This window comes from Tamandua tetradactyla, chromosome 3 (genome assembly GCF_023851605.1).
Source record: "Tamandua tetradactyla isolate mTamTet1 chromosome 3, mTamTet1.pri, whole genome shotgun sequence".
In the NCBI taxonomy this organism is placed as follows: Eukaryota; Metazoa; Chordata; class Mammalia; order Pilosa; family Myrmecophagidae; genus Tamandua; species Tamandua tetradactyla.
This window is the reverse complement of record NC_135329.1, coordinates 101,738,302-101,765,083: the sequence shown is the minus strand read 5'-3', so window position 1 is coordinate 101,765,083 and position 26,782 is coordinate 101,738,302. Positions and strand designations below refer to the sequence as shown.

Sequence of the window (26,782 nt, the reverse complement as noted above, 5' to 3'; positions counted from 1 at the left end):
GAGTGATAACTAACTAGACAAAGCTCTGCTCCTTCTTAATTTGGTAAACTGCTCACAGACCCAGGTAAAGTGATCGGGAGAACTGTTATGTTATTCCCTTAACCCCGTGGCAAATTAATATAAGGTCTCTCGTTTAAAGCTAGCGCAGGGAAAGTAGTCTCTTTGCAGAGAAGAACCTGGAAATGTCTTGTTGCTAACTACTTTGTTATTTGAGGAAGAGATGGTAGCCCGTCACTGTGGTATGATGATGATATATGTGTGTGTGGTTTAAAACTTGCTGCTCTTTATAGACTCTTACCAGCCTCAGTGTGGATTCTTTCTGCCCAAATCATTCTTCTGGGAAGTCTGATACGCAAATGCTCTCTGGAGTAACTTGTCCCAGGAAAAAGCAGCATGCAGTGTTTTGTTATATGGGATACGGACTATTAAAAAAATAGAACAAAACAAGTTAGTGGCGATTTAGTGGTATTCTTTAGCTAAGATTGATATGGATGGTTTTAACAAGCTATTTCTACTTGTGTTTCATTCCTGAGCAGAAAGTTACTGCCTTACACAAGAGGTACTGCTGTGATTTTAGTCAGAATCACCGAACACTTTGTTAATTTGAAACGTTTGCCGCTTTCTTCCAGGCTGTAGTTTAGAGCCAGGCAAAATGGGGATGTACCATGGACACGGTGCAAACTTCTTCAGCCCCTTTTAAGATGTTGCTTACCTTTGTAGCATGTTTAGTACCTGAAATATGATTGAGACAGGATAGAAAAGAAATATTGAATGGAATTACAGCTAGAGGAGAGATTCTTTTTCTCGAAGTTCTGTCTTTCATCTTGCTTTGTTTCCTCCTGCAAACTACGCTGTAAGACAGGCAGGGCAAGCCATATAACGCCCATTGTTATCTCCAAGAAGCTGTAGCACAGAGAATCCTCAAGCACCTGGCCTGAGGTTGCTCATTTTGTATCAGCTCCATCAAGATGGGACCCTCTCCATGAAAGGTTCTTCTGACCCCATGTCATAGATCAAAAGAGAGAGAGTCATTGAAGTAGTAAGATTAGTCTCAATTGTGAAGTTTAAGAAATAGAAATAGAATTGGTGGATACAAATGAAAAGCCAATTATGGGGGGAAGAATCTACACATGTAGAAGCAGGTCATTCTGAGCCTCAATTCAGTAGAAATCAGCCAAATGCATTTGTTGCTTGCATTGAAAGAGCAATGCAGGGATGGGGAGGCTGATGCTTCCAGGTCACTTCCATTTCCATCTCCATATAATTGCTGAGACCAATCAGATTAAGTGACAATTACCCTCCTCTTGGTTGGCAGAGATGGAGGATAAGCCTAAAACTGATGGTAAATTACTACAATGTGGTAATAATCATCAAAGTAGTAAGAATAGCTTCTGTCCTGTGGCCTGATGTATCAGGCTTAACTCCTCCTATTGTATGAAAACTCTTTATTCCTCTTTTTACGCTCTGATGTTTCCTGTGCGACCTGCCAGCATTTAAATCCATTGCAAGGTCACCTTCTCCATGAAGGTGATGCTGATGAGTGATATTAGAAATCAAAGTCAGGATTTTTTTTTTATTTCATCAATAATGTATGTTCTGAGAATCTTGAGAGTGTTAAAAGCTGAGAGGACCCAGTGACATTTTGTTAAGGGTGCACATCAAAATCCACCTGGAACTTTTGTCCAAATTCTTATAACTTCCCCCAACCGTCTACCTTGAAGAAGCCCATTCAGTGGGACTGCAGTGTTGAGGCTGGCCAAGGAAGGGTCTTTTATCAAACTCTCCCTGGGATGCCCAAAGTTGAGGATAGTTGATCTGCCCTGAACTTGTTGTGTTATAGAGGAAGAAAGCAATGTCCAGAAAAGATAAGCGGCTGATCCAAAGCCATTAGCCAACTGTTATTAAAAAGCATTCGAAGACTTCTGCCAGGCAGGTACCTTATATAGTAAAATACACTGCCAGGTACACTAGAAGGGATGACCCAGGCAGAGTTCTGAGGACTTAGACAATTTTAATATCCACCAAGTTTATCTGACAGGCTGAGTGGACTGACTGAGAACAGGCAGAGAAGTGGATGTGGAAATGATATGAGGACCAGCCAGCCAGATTTTTAAAGTTTAAGTGGAAAGTGGATTGGCATTTTACATAGCTATAGGAAAACCAGGGTTATGTACGGACTAAGAGATTTTAATGAACCAAGCAAATCTGACATTAAGCAGTAATGAAAGGCGTTCTCTTTCTCAAAAATACCAGCAATGCAAGATGCCCAGGCCTTCAGTAACTCCTTTCTAGATTAAGTCTGCAAGCTCAGCTCTTATGAATCTAGAGGCAAGTATATTTAATTTTCAGTTGGGAAGTACATTTAGAATTAACCTTCACCTATTCCCCAGAGTGACATTCCTATTAGGTGCTGAGATTATTTTCCTCTGCTCCTTTTTCCCTTCATCATTTCTGGAGTAATAAGACACAGGCTATGGGGAAGGGGAAGGTTTGTTTTAGCTTCTTTCCGTGACCTTACTAAATGATAATTTAAATGTTTGTTAATTGATAATTTACATGCTCTGCACTTAATGAGTTAGAGTCCACTTAGTAGCACCCATGATAATGACATTTCCTTTGCTTTTACCTATTACTGCAAGCTGCAAAATATTTCAAATATTGATTTTCATTTCAGAATAGAACCCCTCCCCCCCAACCCAAGCCTGATTTTTTAAACCAGGGTATAAAGAATGTGGATTTGCATTTGTTTGACAGCGCAATCTTGTAATTAGAGTTTTTCCTCTTGACTAGATACAGTGAAAGGGGCATAATTTAATTTTTATAGACTAGCCAATTTCTTCCCTTGGTAAAATATCGCTCTGTCAGTGAGCAAAATGTTACAGGTTCTCCTAAACCTTATTTAAAAGTTAAATGCAGTATATATAGAGAAAGTTCCTGGTCTGAATCAGTAACCTCATCGATCTCTTCACCCATCCTTTGCAACATGCATTAATCTATTTGTCTGTTTTGCAATACAGGAGTTACTGATTTACATGCCATGTTGCATCCTCATTAAAGCTGTATAGGTAATAATTATTTTCCTTTTGGATTAGTTAGTCCTCATTAAGTTGGGCAGGAATGGCCCCATGCCTTGGGTGGATTCATTTTATGCCTTTATCTTCTCATGAGCTAAATAAGGCATAGCAACTGAGCCCTGATTTCCCTAAAATGATCGGTCACCCCCTCTTTGTAAATAAAAATGAAAAGTTCAGCCATTAGTCTAAAGTCTATGCGCTGCTTAATTTGACCAAATTTTAAAATAATAGGCTCTGGTCTGCGCTTGTGGTAAGCTTAGTGGGAAGGAGGGCTAGTTCTTAATCAATATTAAAGCATGGTCCCTTTATAGCTGGATTTTTTTATTTAAGTTACACATACACACAAACATTCGCAAATATATATTTATTTCTTGTAAGAAAAAATAAAAGGATTAAGTCCTCCTTCTTTACACATGTTCAGATTGCAGATTACTTAATCCATGCCAGGTTGCACACTTGAAGATGTTTTCTAACCTTTTTTTTTTTTTTTTTTTTTTTTTTTTTTTTTTTTTTTTTTTTTTTTAAAGGAAAGACAGAGAGAAGGAAGGAAGGATAGAAGGAAGGAAGGAAGGAAGAAAGGGAAACATCTTTAAACATTTTCTTGTTTTATTGTATTCTGTTTCTCCGTTTTTGTTACATGGGCTGGGGCCGGGAATCGAACCGAGGTCCTCCGGCATAGCAGGCAAGCACTTTGCCCGCTGAGCCACCGCGGCCCGCCCCGAACCTTTTTTTTTTTCCAGAACAACTTTGTTAGGGCTACCAGTAACATCTGTTAATCTTCTGATGCCCCTATCTTTCCCATATCTTTCCACCTTCTATGAGTCCTCTTCTGTTATTTCCCTTTCAGACATCCCATCTCCCATTTTACTTCCTCACCCTCACACCCTTTTTGAACCAATCACATGAACTATAAAATATGCTCTAAAAATAAAGTGAAAAGAGATCACTATATGTTTATTTCAGCAAAGGAGACTTCAGCAGGTTTTTAAAAATTTTAATTAAAAAAAATGATTCAGATGTCAAGAAAAAACATCTTTGTATGTTAACACCAGCCCTGTTAAAAAGGTTTCCATGTCAACTTCAATTAAGTTATGAATTGCACAGGAAGAGGTTCTGTGCAAAGAATGTCAATACCACCCCCTCCTTTCTGACAGGACACTAAAGAACACCTTTCTTTTAGGGGTAAGACATTTTACTAATCAGTATGTTCACTTAGTTCTCAAGAAGCATCCGTCTTTCTTTGTGGCAGGTGTAGCTGGCATCTGAGTAAGTATTTGGAGGGTGAATTTCAAATGCCTTTAGTCCCTCGACTCTCCGGTACATGGAGCTTTTTTTTAAGTTTCCAGCTGAACGAGCAGCCAATGCTGACCTCCCATCTCCATAGACAAAATGTTAGAAGATTGATCAAGCTCTCTTATGACACTAATTCCTCCTGCTACGATTTCATGAAAGGTTCTATCATTGATGGTTTTCCTAATGTATTTAAACAGAGGCTTCAAAACTGGAATTTTTCTCAAGTGAAAACGAAACAAAGTATGAAAACAAACACTTCATTCCCTTTGAACTTTTAACAGGCATTTTCCTCCCCTTGTAAATTCCTGAAACAACAACAACAAAACAGATCTGAATACAGTCCTTTTTGTTTCCCTCTCCCTTTTCCCCTTCTCTCCAGTCCCCCTTCTCTTCCCTCCTTCCCGCCCCCGCCCCGTCCTTTCGTACTTCATACTTTTGGAATGATTTAGGTTCTCATACACAAAGTAGGAAAAGGTGTATTAACACAGCATGCAGAAGGATTCAGCTTGAATCCCTGTGTTTCAGTGGTCAGAGGGAAAGGGTTCTCAGCTCCATCAGGGGAGAGAGCACTTGTGTACAAGGCTTCCCACACTTTATGACTTTGAACAGGTTACTTAACACTGCTCCAGCATTGGACTTAGCTCCTGCCCCTCTAAAACATAGAAGCAGGCTGCTTGTTTTGTTATGAGGATAAAGCTAGAGAATGAGCAATGCTATCAGTGTAAGCATCTTGAAGAGTCAGTCCTAAAGATGAAAACCTGCTTAAATGCTCACCAGGAGCTGCTTTATCCACTATCTTTACCGCCGTCTGATGCCTGGCCCAGATATCTTTGCAAAGTTCCTTTATCACTTCCTAATTCCTCAGACCAAGGGAGTCCTTGAATTCAGCCCTCAATACCTTACAATAGGATTCTCATGGTTAGCCTAGCAGGTTGACAGTGTAAATCATCTCCCACTTTGGTAGCTGGTGAATCTGAAATGCAGAGATGTTCAGCGACATGCTCAAGAATATCAGTGGCCAATTTGGCACTGAAACTCAAGTGCCTTACCCATCCCCAGAGTTTCATCTAACACGTTCTGATGCCACGTCCCCCTTTTTAATTTTCTTTTCTTCTGGGAGATTTAAAATAACTTTATTGAGATATAATTCACATGCCATAAAATTCATTTTTTGTAAGTGTACAGTTCAGTGGCTTTTCGTGTATTTACAGAGTTGTGCATCCACTACTACTACATCATCACAAAACATTTTCATCTCTCCCAAAAGGAACCCTGAACCCATTAGCAGTCGCTCTCCAGCTCTCTTTCGACTGAGCTCCTGGAAACCACTAACCTATGAATTGCATTTTCTGGACATTTCATATCAGCGAAATCATACAATAGGTGGCCTTTTGCCATTGTTTCTTTCACTTGGGATAATATTTTCCAGGTTCATCCATGCCACTTCTCATTTTGAGATGCCTCTTTCCTCTTTCCTATGCAGGGATCTAAAGCGACACCTCAGGTTCGGCAGGCCTCTAAATTACAGCATAGGGTGGGGTAGGATGAGATAGGATGGGATGGGGCATGGCTGTGAGCCTTAGAATGTCAGTGGTGAATGAGGTTAGTTCAGCTAAAATCCTGTGCCAACAGCAAGACATTTCAGTGAGCCTCAGGGCCAAGGAATTCATATGTTTCAAGCTATCTGCTTTATACCAGGTACTGGACTTTCCATCCACTGCGGTTTTTAAAACAGTTAATCTTCTTTTCTATGAGGACATCTTAAGTTTAACTGCGGAGACACCTCTAGTATATGGATAGGTCATTTCTGATGTCAAAAGCCCCTGCCAGTGATCCCAGTTGCCTCCCCGACATCTGGCCTCGCTTCAGGCCTTCGAGAACTCTACACCTTCAAGGTAGAAAAGACCTAAATCATTCTGGCCCACCACTTTCATTTTACAGATGAGAAGACTTTCACTTTACAGATGAGAAGACTGTGATGCAGCAAAGAGTCTCATTCACGAGAGCTAAAGCACCTTGATCAGTCCATTTTTCATTGTTCACCTGAGAAGACTTGAGGGTAGAACAGAGGAAAAGGCATTCTCAGGAAATGCTTTGCTTAAGGAGAGTTTCTGGCATGATTTGGCCACCTACAGTGAAAACTTACTGTGTATCTACAGTTCTAGCTTTTTATCCCCATACCAAATCATTGGTGACAGCCTTCGTGTAGGCAGAACCAAGTACTCCTTTAGAAGTAGAGAGTATCTTTTCTTTTCTGTATAGTTTTCTTCTTAAAGACTAAGCTGCATTCATCCTTGTCCTTGTAGTTTTCTTTGTGGTAGAAGTGATTACATTTCAGGAAGGAGAATCGCTGATAGGAGACAATGCATTCCCCGTGCCCTGCCGGCACTCCACAAATGGCCCTGTCTTTAACTCGGGAGCTTCCATCAGAACTGACTGAATGAGCCTGCAAATAAAGAAAGGAATTGTAAAATATGCCATTAATTGTTTCTACATACAGTAAACTTTGGGTTTTGTTTACATTGCCGTTCAAAGTAAATTGCAAAGTACTAGAAGCTATTTTTCACAGACCAGCCCTAGCACATTCTCTCATTGATGAATTGCTTCATCACTTCCCCTTGCCTCTAACACTACAAAGCAGGGAAGGTGATGAACAGAATTAAGTGCTTTCGATAAGGTGAAACCACAAAGAGTTTGTAATAAATTGTCTTTTTAAAAGAATGTGCTTAAATATTTAAAAAGCAGTGAGGGTTGAAGCCCTTGATCTCAAGTTGTTTGTGATGTTGCATATCAAGAGAGGGATCCAGATGCTAAGGTGATGAAGTGTTGTGTTATTTTTAAAGAAGTTGTGATACTCGGTCCAGCGCATTTCATTTCTCACTGGACATGGACGATAGCCTTTTATGTGTATCTATTTTTTGGACTTGGAGAAAACGCTGTGGAGCAACTGGAAATGGTGCCAGAGGCAGGTGGGCACCAGCGCGCACAGTTAGCCCGCTGGAGTCCGTGCATGCCTTACACGGGATGCATACAGATTTGCAGAGCAGTTTACAATGTCCTCCACTGAGGCTTCTTCAGAGAGCATGGGTGAAAGCAGGTATATTAAGTGGTGCTGGGCTGTGGGTTTTATGTACTGCTTTACTGCTTATGCAAAATCCAGCAAACCACTTGGGTCTCCCGTAACTTCAGAGAATCCGTTCAGAAATAACAAGTGGCTGAGCAGGTTGACTAGTTTCCCACCCATCTAAGACAGCCAGACTGGGAGTGCAAAGGGATCTCCCGGCTTCAAAGCAAGCACAGGATTCTTTAGAGGTTCTCTCCCTTCAGAAGGAAAAGCAGAGAGTGGGCGGGAACTGGGCCTGAGAGAATGATGAGTTAGCAAACTTTCTTTGAAAGGCTGAACAACTTTCCACTCAGCCTGTCACTCGCTGTTGTAAGGGAAAAAAAGATAAAGCAAGTCAGAAGCAAACGTTTTACTTAAGAGTGGGTTAAGATTGGGAGGCTAAATCAACTGCTGTAAAACCTGGGTCTCTCTGTAAAAGCGAGCTGGGCCCCCCCCCCCCCATCCCTTTACCAGTACCCTGGGGGTAGCTTTCCTCTAAATTGACCTTCAATGTAGAGGTGATAATGTGAGGATAGCAGAAGGATGTTCGACAATTTTATCTTTGTTCCATGTTCTCAAACCAGTAGTTTGCCTGGCACCAGATCCTTTTGGCATTTTGCGGTATATTTTCATAAGCAGATTGAACTACAGCTCTGTTCACTTGAGCCTATTCATGGTTTTCATTTCTATACGCAGGCTCCTGAAAGGACACTACTACATGCCTTTTCCTCTCTGCTCCCTCCCTCCTCCTCCTCACACACACACACTTACTTACCTCTCTCACACATACACACTGGTACATAGACACCCAATAAATATTTGCCGAACATGTATACTTGAAGAAATCAAGTTTCAAGTTAAAACAGGTAGATTTATCAGCATTTTCTAAATATCAAGTTTAATATGTGTTTGGGTTTTAGTTAAACTAGAAATAACTGACTAATGCACGCTAGTAACAGTGGTCATTTAAGGAACAACTCTAAAATATAATCACCCTAGTCTTTTTGACAGCTCGTTTCAAGGCTGGCCTGGCTTTGCTTTGAATAGGAATGTTTTCAGGGACACCCACCCACCCACACACACACATGCCTGCCTCTCTAGAACACCAGATAACTTAGTACTCCCAGTGGGGGGGACCAGCTTGCCACCCAGCCAATCCTGTCAGCTAGAGGCTTAGGTTTTCTGGAACCTTTCTACCCTGGGGAGATCAGCCTTGGTCACAACTCCCTTAAGATTAAATAGGTCTCCCCACATAGTTATAGTCCCACCTCCAAATGTCTGCCCAGTCCTCTATCACACACAAGATGCAAGTGAAAAATGTGCATGGAAATGTTCCACAAGACAAAAGAAATTCTCTTTCACTGACTGGAGAGGTGGGGCGCTACTTCTAGACAGTTTGGTTTGGGCAAATTAAACCACAGAAATAAACAGGGTAAAAAACAGGGTACTCTTACTCTCTTACTGTTTTTGCTCTTATACTGTTTCTTTGGGCTCTAACAATTCAATGAATCACTTTTGATGTTACCCCTTTTATTTAATAGCATTAATTTCACTATCATAAACCCTGAGTGCCATTCTCATCTTGAAGCCCAAAGAAGGTCTGGCTGCAATAGCTTTGAGGCCACAGGAAGCATTTTGGTGTAAACCCTTCATTAGTCTCTGGGTCACAGCTTCATAAGAGAATTTGCCAGCTGTTACTGCTACCAATTTCTTTATGCTGTTGCCTCTATCCAAACCCTACTTCTTCCTTGTATCACGTAAGAATATGTTTGACTACAAGTAGCAGGGACTAATGCCATAAGGACATTTATTATTTTCCTAATGAGATAGTCCAGTGGTAGGTGGTCTTGGGGTTGCTCCTGTAGCTCCGTGGTGCCCTCAAGGACCAGCACCATTCCATTTTCCTAAGCTGGTTGGCATCTTGTCCTCATGCTCACTGTCTCTTGCTCACAAGATGGCTGCTAGGGCTAGTAGGAGGGAAGGGAGAGCACCCGGGAGCTTTTATATTCGGCTTTTCCCTTTGATAAGAAAACAAAAGCTTCCCCCAAATCCTCCTGAGATAACCCTGCTTGTCTCTCATGGGCCAGAATTTTGTTTCATGGACACTACTAACTAGAGGAAGACTGGGAAAGTGAATGTTTGATAAAGGACAAATTGGATTAAGACGATTGGCTTAAACCAGTAGTGCTTCATCCCCTGAGGCTTGGCGTGAAATCAGAGTTATGTTAACAAGGAAGAAGGCAGACCGTGGTGATGAGCTGCTCAGCTGTCAGTGTATGGCAAATCAATTTTTGAGAAATGTATGCATAAGAATGGAAAAATCCAAGCACAGTGCTTCCAGGGACTCTGGAGAAAGAACAGGGATAATTTCTTTTCCCAATCATCATCAGGATTTTTTTCCTAAATTGAATATGGAAATATGCATAATCAAAAAGGACCTTCGTCGACAGCCATTGTAACATTTTGAAAAGATAAACACATGTGCTAACAAGTGATGTCCTGAAATTTTTTGCTTATTAGTATTTATTAGATTTTTAGAATGTAAAAATTAGAAAAAAAGTGAAAATCATCCATACTCTTATTACTTAAGGATATATATTGTGAAGGCAGCCACCCCCCCATCCTTTCCTTCCAGTCTTCTCTTACAGAAGGAACCACTGATAATGACAGAAGTTTCCAGAATTTTTTGCTGCTCATGCAGATGCATACATATATACTAAAACATTTGAAGAACTATGTTATAGATATTATTTATTCATTCATTTTTAAAAGGTATTTACTGAATACTTCTTTATGGATGAATGTACTTTTTTCAATTCCCAGTTCTATCTCGACTTCTTTATGAAAAAGTAATTTATTGTTTGTTATGGCTGCATGATATTTTTATGATATGAATGTACCACAATTTATGTAACTATTCTCTTATCACTTTCTCATGTATTTTCTCAATTGTTTTATATTACAACAATAATGAATTGAATATTCTTGTCTGTACATTCTTCTGCATTGCTCTTTTTATTTTTGATGCTCTAAAATTTAGCATAATAGGTACACTGCATTCCAGAATTTGGATTCACTGATTGGTGAGATATATGGCTATAACTCAATTTTAATGCAATGATATTTTCCTCAAAGGGGAATGACATGTTCATTGCGACAAATACAAGGGTACTTGGATGTAAATGCTTAGATGTTCTTGGCTCATCCTTTCTGAAGCCATTTCAGCCACCAGGGACTCCATTGTTCCTACAGTTGGGTGAATATGTATGCAAGAAACTGATTGTGAAACTCTGAGCCTACTATGTTTAATTTTACCATTTCAGAACAATAATCAGAATGATGTGAAGTTTAAAGATGCATGAGCAGGGGTGCAAGGGTAGTTCAGTGGTAGAATTCTCACCTGCCATGTGGGAGACCCGGGTTTGATTTCCTGGCCCATGCACTTCCCCCAAAAACGAGCAAACAAGCGAAAAACCAAGGAAACAAAAATTCAACAAATGGTGCTGCAATTACATGACACTCACATGGAAAAAGAATGAAATGTGATCCCCGCCTTACGGCATACAAGAAAAAAAAATGCACGAGCACAGTTTCATAAGTCATTGAAGGGCATTAATACTGAGATAATGTCATAAATATCTGTTCCCTCTGTCCCCCATGGCGAACTGGAGAGCGGAGACATCAGTCGAGGAAACGCAAGCAAAGGGACTGCACAGAAAATCTCCCTGGCTCAGAAATATTATAAATGAGCAGAGAAATCCAAATCTAATGTGAGAGTAAAGTAAAACCAACAATCAGCATCATGCATTATGGGTTGGTTGTTTGCTTGCTATAATTAAGTTGGAATCAGTGGTTAACAGCCTTGAAAATTAAACTCAACAGAAAAAATCTTTGAAAAGGGTAATCAAAGGCTTCTGAATAATGAAGTTAACACATCCCCGTTCCAAGGAAAAAGAATGTGCTCTTGCAGTATCTTGTTTCGTGTCTACTTTTTTGTTGTTGCTGTTGTTTTTACAAACATGTTTATTTTTACCCTCAGGGTTCATGTCAGCTCTTAGCATGACCCTCAAAAAATGGAGCGATGGCTCAGGGTGCAGGACTTGTAGCCCTCCTTTTCGTTTTTTTTTGTTTTTGCCGTCTAAAATGGATTGTTAGTATTCTTGTGTGCTTCACTGTGCCCATCTGCAGCTCAAACGGAGGAAGCCACTTTGACCTTTAAAATACCCACATCCATGGAAAAGGAAATGTACTCAAGAGCCAGAGCACAGAATTTTTCAGCAAAGAACGACCTTCCAGACCTTCTCTTCTCTTTGTGCCTGAAAATCGGGGCCCATCATTGCAGTAACGAGGCATAAGTATAGAGAGATAGGCCTCCTCTTCCTGTGATGTTCCCATTAGATAGCATTGTCAAAATATCTTGTTCTTTAGGAGAGAAAAAAAAATACACAGTTGGGAACAGATCGAAAATCTTTTTCTTACAGTTCCTTTGAAAGCTCAGTGAAAATGCATATAGTTCATTCCAATTACCCGTTTCCAAGCATTTTTCTTTGAGGAGCTCTTCCTCGTCCTGCATAGAATACTTATTGTGATGTAATCACACCTATGGTGCAGTAAGTGTTGGTTATTTTTTCGAGTAGGGGAAAATTAGTTTCACTCCCAGACAGGCATTCGCAACAAGTAGCAGTTTGCCATGAAAGTTCGACTTTGAAACTGAATTGCATAACATGGGGTGGAAAGTAATGGACTATTAAAGGCTCCGTTTAGAAATTTCCATCTTTGCAGAAGCAAAGGAAAGTGTTAGAAAAGATCAATGTGCGGTTGTCCAGAAAGAGGAGAGAAAACATGTTCTGTGCCTATTTTAATTGGCCTTTGGTGCGGAGAGTAAAGTGAGAAAACTAGGAAAACAATAATAATAATAATAATCTTATTTTGAAGGCATGCATATAGTGAGTAGGTTATGATAGAACTGTAGCCCCAAACTCTCTGGGATGGCCCAGAGTTACATGTATATCTAGAGGCTGCTCCAGATCCTTTTTCTACCCAACTACAGCTAGGGGATGCTCAGCACACCCAACAAAAACAATTATAAATGATGGTTATTGTTTATGATCCCCAAGATCCAGGGGCTTAGAAGATTAGTTTAAAAAATGCTTCCCAATTGCACACCCTTCCTGCCCCGAGAATCACTGCTATAAAATCAAATTCTAGGATACTGACAAAGTGGAACAAATGAAATCTGTTGGTATCTACAGAGAGCCCAATAGTTATCAGCCCTCTTTCTTACCCAGGTTCTAGGCAAGCTGAGGAATAAAACAAGGAGCAAGAAAGAATTCAGGCAAATGAGGCCAAAAATATCACTGTTCTTACTGAGGGAATCGCTTTTCAAGAAGAGTTAAATGGGCTTCCAAATTATCATCTCGCATTAGCTGGTTTACTTAACTACAGGTAAGACCAGATGAGGGAAGATTCTTTCCTGAAGGAGCAGAGCAGAAAACTTTTTTGTTGTGTGGGCTATAGGCCACCAAGAAAGAGAAGGTAGAGGATGAGCTATGTGTGCCCATTTGTTCTTCCCAAGTTTACAAATCAGATATGCTTCCCAGCTGCCTGGGAAAATGAAAATATAAAGAGGTAAAGAGAAACCAGGACTTACACTAACTCCCTATGAAAGGAAACGCTAAGACTGGGAGAGAAGCATTCCCACAATCCCATCACACTGAAAAGTAGGCATTTCAGGAGCCCCTAAGCCCTTTGAGGTATCAGGGAAACAGTTAAATAGCACAGATGTTTGGAGGTATATATGTCTCTGCTCCTGGACACATGCTTATTCTCTTGGTCATTGACATGTTTCATAGAAGCTTTTGTATGAGATCATATAGACTTGTTCCTCATCCATACAATGCACTTTTTTTCTTTTACTTTTTATCATATATACAACTCACAACTTCCCATTTTTACTCTCAAATGCACAATACAGAGATGTCAATTACATTCACAGTGTTGCATTCCATACCCAGAATTGTGGCACTCTGAGCAGTTAACTCTTCATTCCCCTCTCTGCCCCTGATTGAATTTCGAATAAGTCATACACTATTTGTCCTTTTGTTTTTAGCTTATCTCACTCAATCTGGTATCCTCAGGATTCATCAGTATAGTAGCATTATCAGAACTTCTTTCCTTTTTATGGCTGAATAATATTCCATTGTGTGTATAAACCACATTTGGTTTACTCACTCATCTCTTCCTGGAAACTTGGGTTGCTTCCACCTTTGGGCAATTGTGAATAATGCTGCTATGAACATTGGTGTACAAACAGTAATTCAAATCCCTGCTTTCAGTTATTTTGGGTATATCTCTAGAAGAAAAATTGCTGGGCCTTATAGTAATTCTCTGTTCAATTCTCTGAGGAACTACCAAACTGATTTTCACAGCGGCTGCATTGTTTTACAATCCTACCAACAAGTATAAGCATTCCTATTTCTCTGCATCCCCGACAACGCTTATTTTCTGGTTGTTGTTTTTTTTTTTAAATATTATTTTTTCTAGTGGATGTGAAGTGGTATCTCATAGTGGTTTCAGTTGCATTTCCATGAGGACCAATGATTTTGAGCACCTTTTCATATTTTTTTTAGCTATTTGTATACCTTCTCTGGAGAAATGTCCATTCAAGTCCTTGACCTGTTTTTTTAATTCAGTTGTCTTTTTGTGTTGTTTTAGCAATTATTTATATACTCTGGATATAGAATTATATATAAATAGAAATTATCTTTTCCCATTTCATAAATTGTTTTTTCTCGTTCTTGATAATGTCCTTTGACGTAAAAATGTTTTTAATTTTGAAGTTCATTTTATCTACTCTTTTCTTTTGCTGTTTATGCTTGTCATATTTAAGAAAGCACTCTCAACTGCTATGGTTTTTTTCTAAGATTTTATAGTTGTAACTCTTATATTTAGGTCATTGATCCATTTAGAGTTCATTTTTGCATATGGTGTGAGACAGAGGTCCAGTTTAATTCTTTTACATGTGGAATCCAGTGTTCCCATTAACATTTATTGAAGAGACCATTATTCCCCCCAATTAATGCATTTGGCACCCTTCTCTGAAATCAGTTGAATGTAGATATGTGGGTTCATTTCTGGACCCTGTATTCTATTCCAGTGGTCTGTATGTCTTTATGCCAGTATCACACTGAGTTGATTACTGTGGGTTTGTAATAAATTTTGATATCAGGAAGTTCGATATCTCCAATTTTGTTTTTCCTTTTCAATAAGATTTGGCTATTCAGGACCCTTGGATTCCATATGAATTTGAGGATGGGCTTTTCCATTTCAGCCAAAAAGACTGCCAGGATTTTGATAGGAATTGTACTGCATCTGCAGATTGCTTCAAATAATATTGATATCTTAATGATATTGTCTTCCATTTATGTAAATCTCCTTAATTTCTTCCAGTAGTATTTTGTAGTTTATTGTACAAGTCCTTCACCTCCTTGGTTAAACTTATTCCTAGATAGTTTATTCTTTTAGATGCTATTGTGAATGGGATAGTTAATATTTTTAATTTCCATTTCAGATTCTTCTTTGCTGGTGAAAAGAAACTCAACTGATTTTGTGCATTAATCCTGTAGTCTGCCACTTTGCTTAATTCATTTATTAGCTGTATTACATTTTTTTTTTGGTGAATACCTTGGGATTTTCTACAGAAAAGATCATGTATTCTGCAAATAGAGATAATTTTACTTCTTCCTTAACAAACTAGATGACTTTTCTTTTTCTTGCTGGATTGCTCTGGTGCATTGTGGAAAAGTAGTGATAAAAGTAGGTATCTTTGTTTTATTCTTGACCTTAGTGTGGGAAGACTTTCTGATTTTCACTGTTGGGTATAATGCTAGTTACAGGATTTGAGGACATTCCATTCTATTTACTGAGTGTCTTTATCATGAAAAGGTACTGGACAAAATTGTCATATGCCTTTTCTGCATCAACTGAGATGAACACGGGTTTTTCCCTTCATTTTATTAATGTGATGGTATTACACTGATTTTCTTATGTTGAACCACCCTTGTATTCCCGGGATAAATCCCACTTTGTCATGATGTATAATCCTTCTCATTTGCTATTGAATTCAGTTTAGTAGTATTTTGTAGAGGATTTTTGTCTCTGTATTCATAAGGAAAATTAGCTGGGTAGTTTTCTTGTGATGTCTTTATTTGGCTTTAGTATCAGAGTAATGGTAAACGTGGAGAAGGAGTTAAGAAGAATTGCCTCCACCTCAATTTTTGGAAGAGTTTAGAAAGATTAATGTTAACTCTTGTTTGAATGTTTGGTAGAATTTACCAGTAAGGCCATCAGGTACTGGACATTTCTTTGTTGCAAGGTTTTTATTACTGATTCAGTTTCTCTCCTTTTTGTTCTATTGAGATCTTCTAAGAGGTCTTCTTAAGTCAGTTTAATTAATTTGTGTATTTCTAGGAGTTTGTCCATTTCTTTTAGATTACTGATTTGTTGGTGTATAATTGTTCATAATATTTTTTTACAATCCTTTTAATTTCTGCAAGATCAGTAGTCATGTCCCAACTTTCATTTCTGATTTTATTTTTTCTGCATCTTCTCTCCTTATGCCTGTGTCAAGATAGCTAAAGGTTTGTCAACTTTGTTAATCTTTCCAAAGATTTTTTTGTTTTCATTGATTCTGTCAATTGTTTTCCTATTCTTTATTTCATTCTTAGCACTATAATATTTATTTCCTTCCTTCTAATAACTTTACATCTAGTTTTCTCTTCATTTTCTAGTTTCTCAAGACTTGAACTTAAAATATTGATTTGAGATCTTTCTTCTTTTTTAATGTAAGCATTTACAACTATAAATTTGCCTCTAGTATGGTCTTTGCTCCATCCCATAGATTTTTGGTACATTGTATTTCCTTCTCTTATCTCTAAACGTTTTTTTAATTTCCCTTGTAATTATTTTTTGATTCATTGGTGATTTAAGAGTGTGTTGTCTAATTTCCACATAGTTGTGAATTTTCCTATTTTCCTTTTGTAGTTGATTTCAGTTATCATTCCATTGTGGTTTGAGAATATGCTTTATATGGTTTCAGTCTTTTAAACTAATTGAGACTTGTTTTGTGGCCTAACATATGGTCTCTCCTGGAGAATAACCCAACTATACTTGAGAAGAAGTGGTGTATTTTTAAAAGTCTCCAACTATTATCGTAGAGGTCCATTTCTCCCTTCAACTCTATCAATGTGTGTTTTGTGTGTTTTTAGGCTCTGTTATTAAGTGTATATATGTTTTTAATTGTCTTGTTGGATTGATCCTTTTGTTAATATATGAATTCAGTCTTTTGTCTAGTATCCTTTCATTTCCTTCTGAATTTTTTCCATTTAGCATTTCTTGTAGGCACAGTCTAGTGGTGATTAACTCACTCAGCTTCCATTTTTCTGGAAATGTCTTAATTTTTCCCTGATTTCTAAAAGGCAGTTTTGCTAGATATATAAATTTTGGTTGGCATTATTTTTCTTTCAGCACTTCAAATATTTAATCCCACTACCTTCTTGTTCAGTGGTTCCTAATGAGAAATTGGCATTTGATATTATTGAGAATTCCTTAGACATGAGGAGTCACTTCTCTCACTGCTTTTAGGATCCTCTTTTTGTCTTTGGCCTGCAACAATTTAATTATAATGTGCCTTGGCGTAGATCTCTTTGTGTTGATTGTATTTGGAGTTTGGTGGTGCTCTAGTTTGCTAGCTGCCAGAATGCAACACACCAGAGACAGATTGGCTTTCAATAAAAGGGGACTAATTTAGTTAAGGTATAGTTCTTCAGAGGAAAGGCAGCTAACTTTCAACTGATGTTCTTTCTTACACGGGAAGGCACAGGGTAATCTCTGCCGGCCTTTTCTCCAGGCCTCTGGGTTCCAACAACTTTCCCCGAGGTGATTCCTTTCTACATCTCCAAAGGCCTGGGCTGAGCTGCAAGTGCTGAGATGAGGTGTACTGAGCTGCTTGGGCTGTGCTACATTGAGCTCTCTCATGTAAGCACCAGCCAGTTAAATCAAGCATCATTCATTGCAGCAGGTACACCTCCTAGCCGACTGCAGATGTAATCAGCAACAGATGAGGTTCACATGCCATTGGCTCATGTCCACAGCAATATAACTAGGCATCTTCACTTGGCCAAGTTGACAACTGAATCTGACTACCACAGATGGGATCTTGGATGTTTTATATTCATGTCTTTCATAAAATTGGGGAAATTTTCAGCCATTAATTTTTGAAATATTCTTTCTGCCCCTTTCTCTTTTCCTTATGGGACTCCCATAATGCATATGTTGGTATGCTTCATTTGTTTCCATAGGTCCCTAAGGTTCTGCTCATTTTTTAAAGTCTTTTCTTTTTCTGCTCTTCAGATTAAATAATTTTGATTATCCTATCTTCAGGTTCACTGATTCTTTCTCCTTCTTGTTTAATCTGGTCTTGAACCCCTCTAGCATATATTTTATTTCCAATCTTGTGCTTTTCATCTCCAGAATTTTTGTTTGGGTCCTTCTATTTTTCATGTATTATATTCCTGATTTCCTTAGTCCATTGAATTTATTTACGAGGGTTGACTTAATGTCTTTGATTAGTTGTTCCAATGTCTGGGCTTTCTCTGGTGTTTTCTTTTTCCTTTTGTATGGGCCATCTCTTCCAGTTTCTTTGTATGATTTGTGATCTTTTACTGAAGTCTGGAACTTGGAGTATTTTGATATGCCAACTCTGGAGGTCAGAATCTCCCTCTCCAAGGATTTTAGCATAAAATTTGTTGAGGCTCTTCAATACTTCACCTGTTTATAGTGGATCTGTAGCCTCTGGTGAACAGTTAGGTTCTTCTTAAGTCTTTCTGAAAATGTATCTTACCCTAGGAATATGCCGTCACTTTCAAAATTCTCCAATATGTGTGACTCATTTCCCCTCCAAAAATAATCAGTTTCTCCCCCAAGCATCTCCTTCTAGGACCCTAAGTTGTGCTTTTTTCTCAGTCACAGTCTTTTGTCCCAGATGGCTGCAGTCAGCTCAGCTCTACTTCAACCACTCTGCTCTCCTTTTCTTCACTGATTCTCCACCTTAGAGAAGTTCTAGATTAGGTGATCCAAACATGCCCCTTTAGTCAGTCCTCCAAGGAATGGATTGGGGCCAAGGTACAGCATACCCAAATGGCTCATTTAGGTGCACTAATAACGTAGAACCAGAGACCCACACAGGGAATGTGCACAGGCCACGAAGCCACTATGGGTCACACAGACTACCCTGAGCCATGGGAGGTAGAGGGACCAGGACAAGTAAATGCATTGCACAGCATTCCTACTATTTTTCTCACCTATTTTCCAAAGTTCTGGAAAAGTTAATTTTGACAGATTCTGCCCATCTTTCACTGTTTCTAGGGTAGACCATTTGCCGGAGGTGTTTTACTGCCTCAGCATGCCGATGTCACCACTCCAGTATCTTATTTTAAAACATTTTATTTTGAAATCATTTTGGGCTTACCAAAGAGTTGCAAAAGTAGTACAGTTTCAGGACTGTGGAAAGATGGCAGAGTAGGAAATTCCAGGAATCAGTCCCTCCAGCAGAATAGCTATTAAACAGGCATGAACTGTCTGAATCAACTATTTTGAAATTCTTGAGTCTAGTTGAACATTGTACAGCATCCAGGGAAGAGGTAGAGGAAGATCCTGGAAAAGCACAGTAAATACTAGTGAATTTCACTCTCCAGACAACAGCCACCATCACCCATTGTCCAGCATCATGCACAGCAGTGAGGCCCCTTGCTGGTGCCAGGATGGGATATGAACACCTAGTTCTCCAAAATCCAGGGGTGTCTGTTCTGATAACTGATCACTACTTTTGAATAGCTACTTCAGATCACTGGGATGCCCGGCTTTGAGGGTTGCCATTGTTCCAATCTGTCTTCAGCAAAAGAGGAGGGATCCTTAACGACACTTACTCAAACTACAGCAAAGAGGTAAGGGACCGCGTTTACTGGGCAAGTGCCTAATCAAGAAAACACAACTTAAAAGAAACGTGGGAAAGCTCCTGCCCTTCCCTTACCCCTTCCCTAGCCAGTGTGGATCTAGCCAGCACTCCCTTTGTGGGTCCCCGACCGCCTTCCAGCTGGAAACGCCTGATCTGGGAAACTCCTCTTCAGCTTGCACACTCCTCCCGGAATTTACCCTCCAAAACAAACATAGCTTGAGGCAATGAAAAGAAACATCTGAAGCAGATACCCTGTGGCAAAAGGTTTACCTGCTTTATGTGATATCATAGAGCACTGGAGAGAAAGGAGATCTGTCTACTATAAAGGAGAAGAGGCATTCAACTCCTATACAAAGGGGAATGCCTAAGCCACTAACAAACACAAGCCCAGAACAAAACAACTGCCCAGAAAAGACAGGAAGGACCCTGCACTTTGCCATAGGAGGGCTGAACACTAAAGGAGAGCACCAACCAGTGAAAAGCCAATTTGCAATGACTGTATGAGGTGGTGTTTGCTTAGGTCGGCTTGGTTTTGTTAGCACCAGGTGCCAAAGAAAATCTTTGTCATCTCACTAGCTGGGTAAAAATTCAAGCAGAGAGCTCAGGAAATAAATCAGAGTTAATGCTTTAAAATATTAAAATGGACACTATGCAACACAAGAGAACAAGACAAAGAAACGGAAATGATAGCTTATCCAAAAGAAGAAGATAGAAGTCCAGAAAACACCAGTGAAGAAGATTAGACTTGACATACTGGGCAAAGACTTTGTAAAAATTATCTTTAGTATACTTGTGGAGAGGAATAAAAATACAGAGAAAGAACTAAAGTTTACCAGGAAAACAGTGAATTAACAATGTAAGAATCTCAACAAAGAGAGATTTTTAAAAAATCCAAACATAGATACTGGAGTTGAAGACCACAGTAACTGAAATGAAAGTTCCCAGGAGAGTTTCAACAGCAAATTGGAGCTGGCAGAAGAAAGAATCAGTGAACTCAAAGACAGGACAATTGAAATGAGCAAGACTGAGGACCAGAAAGGAAAAAGAATTATAAAAAGTAAAAATAGCCTAAGAGTCCTTTGAGACACTATAAACTGTACCAATATATACATTATGGGAATCCCAGAAGAAGAAAAAGAGAAGGGGCAGAAGAAATACTCAAAGAAATAATGACAGTTGACTTCCTGAAGTTAGCAGAAGACATAAATATGCACGTTTATGAAGCCAAGAGAACACCAAACAGGATAAACTTGAAGAGAGAGACCCAGACACATGGTGGTCAAACTTTCAAATGCAGAAGACCAGGAGAAAGTTCTGAAAGCTGCAAGTAAAAAGCAAAGTGTTTTATATACGGGAATACCAATTAGATTAAGAATTGATTCATCATCAGAAACCATGGAGTCAAAGAAACAGATCAATGAATTGAAATATATAAAGTGCTAAGAGAGACTGCCAACCCAGAATTTTATATCTGATGAGACTTTCATTCAAAAATGAGGATAATATTAAGATATTCCTGGATAGACTAAGACTAAGGGTATTCGTTACCACTAGACCTGTTCTGTAGGCAGTGCTAAAAACATGTTCTTCATACTGAAAGGAAAGGAAAATACACAATAGATCAAGGTAGCATAAAGAAATAAAGTGCTCCAGTTGAGGAAACCATTTGGGTTATTATAAATGCCAGTACTACTGTATTATATTTTTTGGTATGCAACTCCCCTTCTTACAGGAGCTAAAATGTTAATGTAGAAGAAGTAATGATAAATACATGGTTTTAGGCATACAGTGGTATGCCGGTTTGAAAGGATTATGTTCCCTAAAAAGCCATGCTTTAATCCTAATCCATCTGATGGGAGCAGCAGTTTCTTTTAATCCCTATTCAGTACTGTAGGTTGGACTCTTGATTAGGTTATCTCCACAGAGATGTGACTTGCCCAATTGTGGGTGTTAACCTTTGATTAGAGGGAGATGTGACTCCCCCCATTCCAGGTAGGTCTTGATTAGTTTACTGGAATCCTTTAAAAGAGGAAACATTTTGGAAAAAAAAAAGGCAAGTGAAGCACCAGAGCCCATGCAGCCAGAGACCTTTGGAGATGAAGAAGGAAAACACCCCTGGGGAAGCTTCATGAAACAAGAAGCCTGGAGAGAAAGCTAGGAGACTTTGCTATAATTGCCATGTACCTTTCCAGTTGAGAGAGAAACCCTGAATTTCATTGGCCTTTCTTTAATGGAGGCAACCTCTTGTTGGTGCCTTAATTTGGACATTTTTATAGACTTGCTTGAATTGGGACATTTTCATGGCCTTAGAACTGTAAATTCGCAACTTAATAAATTCCCCTTTTTAAGAGCCATTATGTTTCTAGTATCTCACATTCTAGCAGCTAGCAAACTAGAAAAAATATACAAAGATATAATCTGTAACAAATACACAAAAAGGTGGATGAACAGAGGTATATGAACAGTGGATGTGTATACTATTGAAATTATTTTGATATCAAGTGAAAAATAATTGTTTTATATAGTTTTATATCTATATTTATATAGATATATATTAGATGTTAATTTTAACTTCACATCATGGTAGCCACCATTTCATGGTAACCACAAAGACAATACATGTAAAATATATCCAGATAGAAATGAGCAGGGACTCAATATGGTACAATACAAGAAAATCAAATAAATATGAAAGTAGGCATTAAGAAAGAATTGAGGGACAAAAAAGGTGTAAAACTTACAAAAACTAAGTAGCAAAATGGCAGAAGAATGTCTGACATTATCAGTAGTGACTTTAAATGCAAATAGATTGAACTCTGCAATCAAAAGGCAGATATTGGCAGAACGGATAAAAATGTATGAGCTGACTATCTGCTGTTTACAAGAGTTTCACATTAAATTCAAATTCAGAAGCAGATTGAAAGTAAAAGAATGGAAAATATAACATGCAAACAGTAAGCAGAAGAGAGTTGGGGCAGCTATAGAAATATATCAGGTAAAATAGACTTTAAGTCAAAAACTGTTACAGGAGACTAAGAAAGTCATTGTATACTGAAAAGGGGGTCAATTCAGCAGGAATACTTAGCAACAATAAATATATATGCACCTAACATCAGGGTCCCAAAATATATTAAGCAAATATTGATGGATTTGAAGGGAGAAATGGACAGTACTACATTAATAGTAGGAGACTTTAAGTAAAACACTCTCAGTAATGGATAGAACATTTAGACAGGCGCAATAAGGAGATAGACGACTTAAACAATACTCTAAACAACCTAATATATATAACACTTCACCCAACGGCAGCAGAATAGACATTCTTCTCAAGTGCACATGGATTACTCTCTAGGAGAGACTATATATTAGCTCACAAAAAAATCTCAGTGGATTTAAAAATGGTCAAATCATACAACATATCTTCTCTGACCACAAGGGAATGAAACTAGAAGTCATAACAGAAGGAGAAATGGAAAATTTATGCATGTGTGGAAACTAAGCAATGAATTCTCAAATAGCCAATGGGTCAAAGAAGAAATCACAAGGGAAATTGGGAAATACCTTGAGGCAAATGAAAGTGAAAGCACAACATACACAAACTTTTGTAATGCAGCAACAGTATTGCTCAGAAATTTATGACTCTAAATGCTTACATTAAAAGGAAGAAACATCTCATATCAGAGCCCTAACCTCAAAACTTGATCTTGCAAAAACAAGAACAAAGTAAACCCAAAGAAATCAGAGGAAAGAAACAACAACTAGAGCAGAGATACAGAATTAAAAAAAGAAAAAAGAAAAAAAGTAGCAAGAATTAAGAAAACTAAAAGTTGTTTCTCTAAAAAACAACAGATCAATAAGATTGAAGAGCAAAGTTGAAGGACTCCTACTTCCTTCCCAATCTTAAAACTTATTACGAAGCCACAGTAATCAAAACAGCATGATATTGAAACAAGGACAGACATATAGACCAATGAAGTTGAATTAAGACTTCAAAAATCAATCCTCATACTCATGGCCAACTGATTTTTCAGAAAGGTGTCAAGTCCACTGAATTGGGAAAGACTGGCCTCTTCAACGAGTGATGTTGGGAAAACTGAATCACCACTTGTGAAAGAAAGAACATGGACTCTACATCACACCATTAATAAAAATCAACTCAAAATGTATCAAAGACCTAAATACAATAGCCAGAACTTATAGAAAAAAAAACATAGGAAAGCATCTTCAAGACCTTCGGTTAGGCTATACTTTCTTACACCCAAAACACAAGCAACAAAAGAAAAAATGGTCCATTGAAAACTCATCAGAATTAAAAGCTTTTGTTCATCAAAGGACTTTACCATAAAAGTAAAATGATAACCCACACAACGGGAGAAAATATTTGGAAACCACATATCCAATAAGGTTCTAAAATCAGATTATATAAAGAAATTCTTCAACTCAATGATAAGAAAACAATCTATTTTCATTTGCTAATAATGCTGGAATGCAATACACTGGAAATGTGTATTCTCTAAAGGGGACTTAGTTGCAAGTTCACAGCTCTAAGGACTCAGAAATGTCCAAACTAAGGCATCCAAAGAAAGGCGGGATGGCATCCGGGATTTCTCTGTCAACTGGAAAGGCATGAGGCTGATGTCTGAGCTCCTTACTTAGCTACTCTGGGGCAAAGCTGGGTCTGGCTTGTTTAGCATCTCATGAGAAGGCACATGGCGGTATCTACTGGGCCTTTGCTCCCAAGTTTCATTGCTTTCAGCTCCTAGTTCCAGTGGCCTCCTCTCTAAGCTTCTGTCTGTCTCTTAGCATCTCCAGATATTTGGGTTTACATCAGTCTGGACTCTTTCTCTATCCATGAGCTCTTGTAAAGACTCCAGTAAACTAAATAAGACCACCTTGAATGGGCAGAGTCATGTCTCCATCTAATCAAAAGACAACACCCACAATTGGGCATGTCACATCTCCATGGAAACAACCTAATCCAATGGCCCCATCCTACAATACTGGATCAAGATTAAAAGAACATGACTTTTCTGGGGTACACAATCAAAGAAGCACACAATCCAATATTAAAATGAACAAAATACCTATAGATGTTTCTCCAAAGAAAATATACAAATGATTAAGACTTACTCAGAAAGATTGTCAACACCATTAGCCATTAGGGAAGTGCAAATCAAAATCACAATGAGATACATTTCATACCCACTAGAATGGCTACTATTGAAAAATGGTAAATTACAAGTATTGGAGATGATATGGAGAAATAGGAGTACTTATCATTGCTGGTGGCATATTACATCAATTAACTGTGGAAAACAGTTCAGTGGTGTTTTAATTTCCTAGAGCTGCTGGAATGAAATATATCAGAAGTGATCTGGCTTTTAATAAGGGGATATACTTAGTTACAAATTTGCTCATTCGGGAAGGCACGCAGGAACATCTGCTAGCCCTTTCTCCCAGCTCCTAGTTTAAAAGGCTTTCTCTGGGGCGTTTCCTCTCTACATCTCTAAACGTTTGGGTCTTCATTGGCTCTGAGCACTGAGCTGAGGTGTACTGAGCTGCTGAGCTCCTTCTTTCTCTCCTGACTTCTTTTAAATCTTCAGTTGATTGAATTAAACATCCCTCATTGTGGAAGGCACTCCCCTTAGGCAACTGCAGATGTAGTCAGCCATAGGTTAATTCCGCATACTGATGATTTAAGCTTGCAGTAACACAGTAACTGGGCACAATCACCTGGCCATGTTGATACCTGAACCTAACTACTATAGGTGGTTTCTCAGAGAGTTTAGTATAGAATTACCATATGACCCAGAAGTCTCACTTCTAGATATATACCCTAAAGAATTGAAAGCAGGAACTCCATCAGTCATTTGCACACTGATGTTAATAGTGGCTTTATTCATAATTGCCAAGAGATGGAAGCAACCCAAGTGTCCAGCAGTTAATAAACAGATAAATAAAATGTGGCATATGCATAAAATGGAATCTTATTCAGGCAACATGGATAAAACTTGCATAGATCATAGTTGAGTGAAATAGGCCAGACACAAAAGGAAAAATATTGCAAGATTTCATGGAATGAAAAAATTATAATAAGTAAGCCAATTAATAGCACTGAAAACTCAAAGATAGGTTACCAGGGGCCAGGGTAGGATTAGGAAGTGGGGAGTTAATCCTTAAGTGATAGTCTTTCTATTTAGGATGATGGAGAAGTTTTGGTAGTGGATGGCGGTGATGGTAGTGCGAACTTGTGACTGCAGTTAACAGCTCTGAATTACATCATTGAATGTGGCTTAAAATGGAAATTTTAGAAGTTATAGATGTTACTAGAATAAGTATTTAAAAAATCCACAGGGCGTGCACAGGTGGGGTACACAGGTGGTTCAGTGGTAGAAGGCTCACCTTTCATGTGGGAGACCCGGGTTCGATTTCTGGACCATGCACCCCCCCAAATATATTTATATATAAACCATGTAGAACATCTTTAAATTTAGATTTAATTTTTTTAGATAGTCATTCATTTATTCAAAAATTGTTCAAATTGTTTCCCAAGTGTTCCCAGGCACTTGGGAAAAGAGGTTATGGTCAAGAGTACAATTATAGGGTGGACCATGGTGGCTCAGCAGGCAGAGTTCTCGCCTGCCATGCCAGAGACCCAGATTCAATTCCTGGTGCCTGTCCATGCAAAAAAAACAACAACAGCTCCCCAAGCTAACAAGCCTTCTCATGATGAGGAGACGTAGCTTCTGGTTCATATTGGTAAACCTGAAAAAGGAAACAGAAATTTGAGAAAGGGAAGTCAGAGAGACAACTCCTAGAGACAGCTGCACCAAGCCAGGACCCCTCCAGAAGGCTCTGCTCAAGTTTTCCTGCAGGATTTTTGGCTTTAAATAGAACAAAATTGTATGGATTGGAGGATGTGCAGGGGTTGGATGTGCTGTGAAGAGCATAATTTCTTCCGAGATGGTTCAATTAAAAATTGTTTTAAAATAGGGCGATAAAATTCTACAAATCCTGTAGAAGTAGTAAAAGCCTTTGGTAGAGAAGCTTGAAATACCTGGAACCCAGGAAATCACTTTTTTTTTATATTCTTCAAAAAGGAAAGATTCCAAACTGTTGATAAATTCTCTTATATAAGCGTAGGGGAAAGATTGGGTGGAAGGGATAGATTTCATGATGTAATGGTAATTGGGTTTTGATAAAATAGAATAGAGGTCAGCAAACTGTGGCCTCTGGGCCAAATCTGGTCCATCACCTGTTTCTGTAAATAAAACTTTATTGGAATACAGTCATGCCCAT

At 38.6% G+C, this 26,782-nt stretch overlaps 1 protein-coding gene across 1 annotated transcript in view; it reads left to right on the top strand.

Annotated features, from left to right (window-relative positions):
- LYPD1 (LY6/PLAUR domain containing 1) overlaps positions 1-26,782 on the top strand; it is a 68,727-nt gene that overhangs the window by 2,270 nt on the left and 39,675 nt on the right. The gene's annotated exons all lie outside the window — the stretch shown is intronic.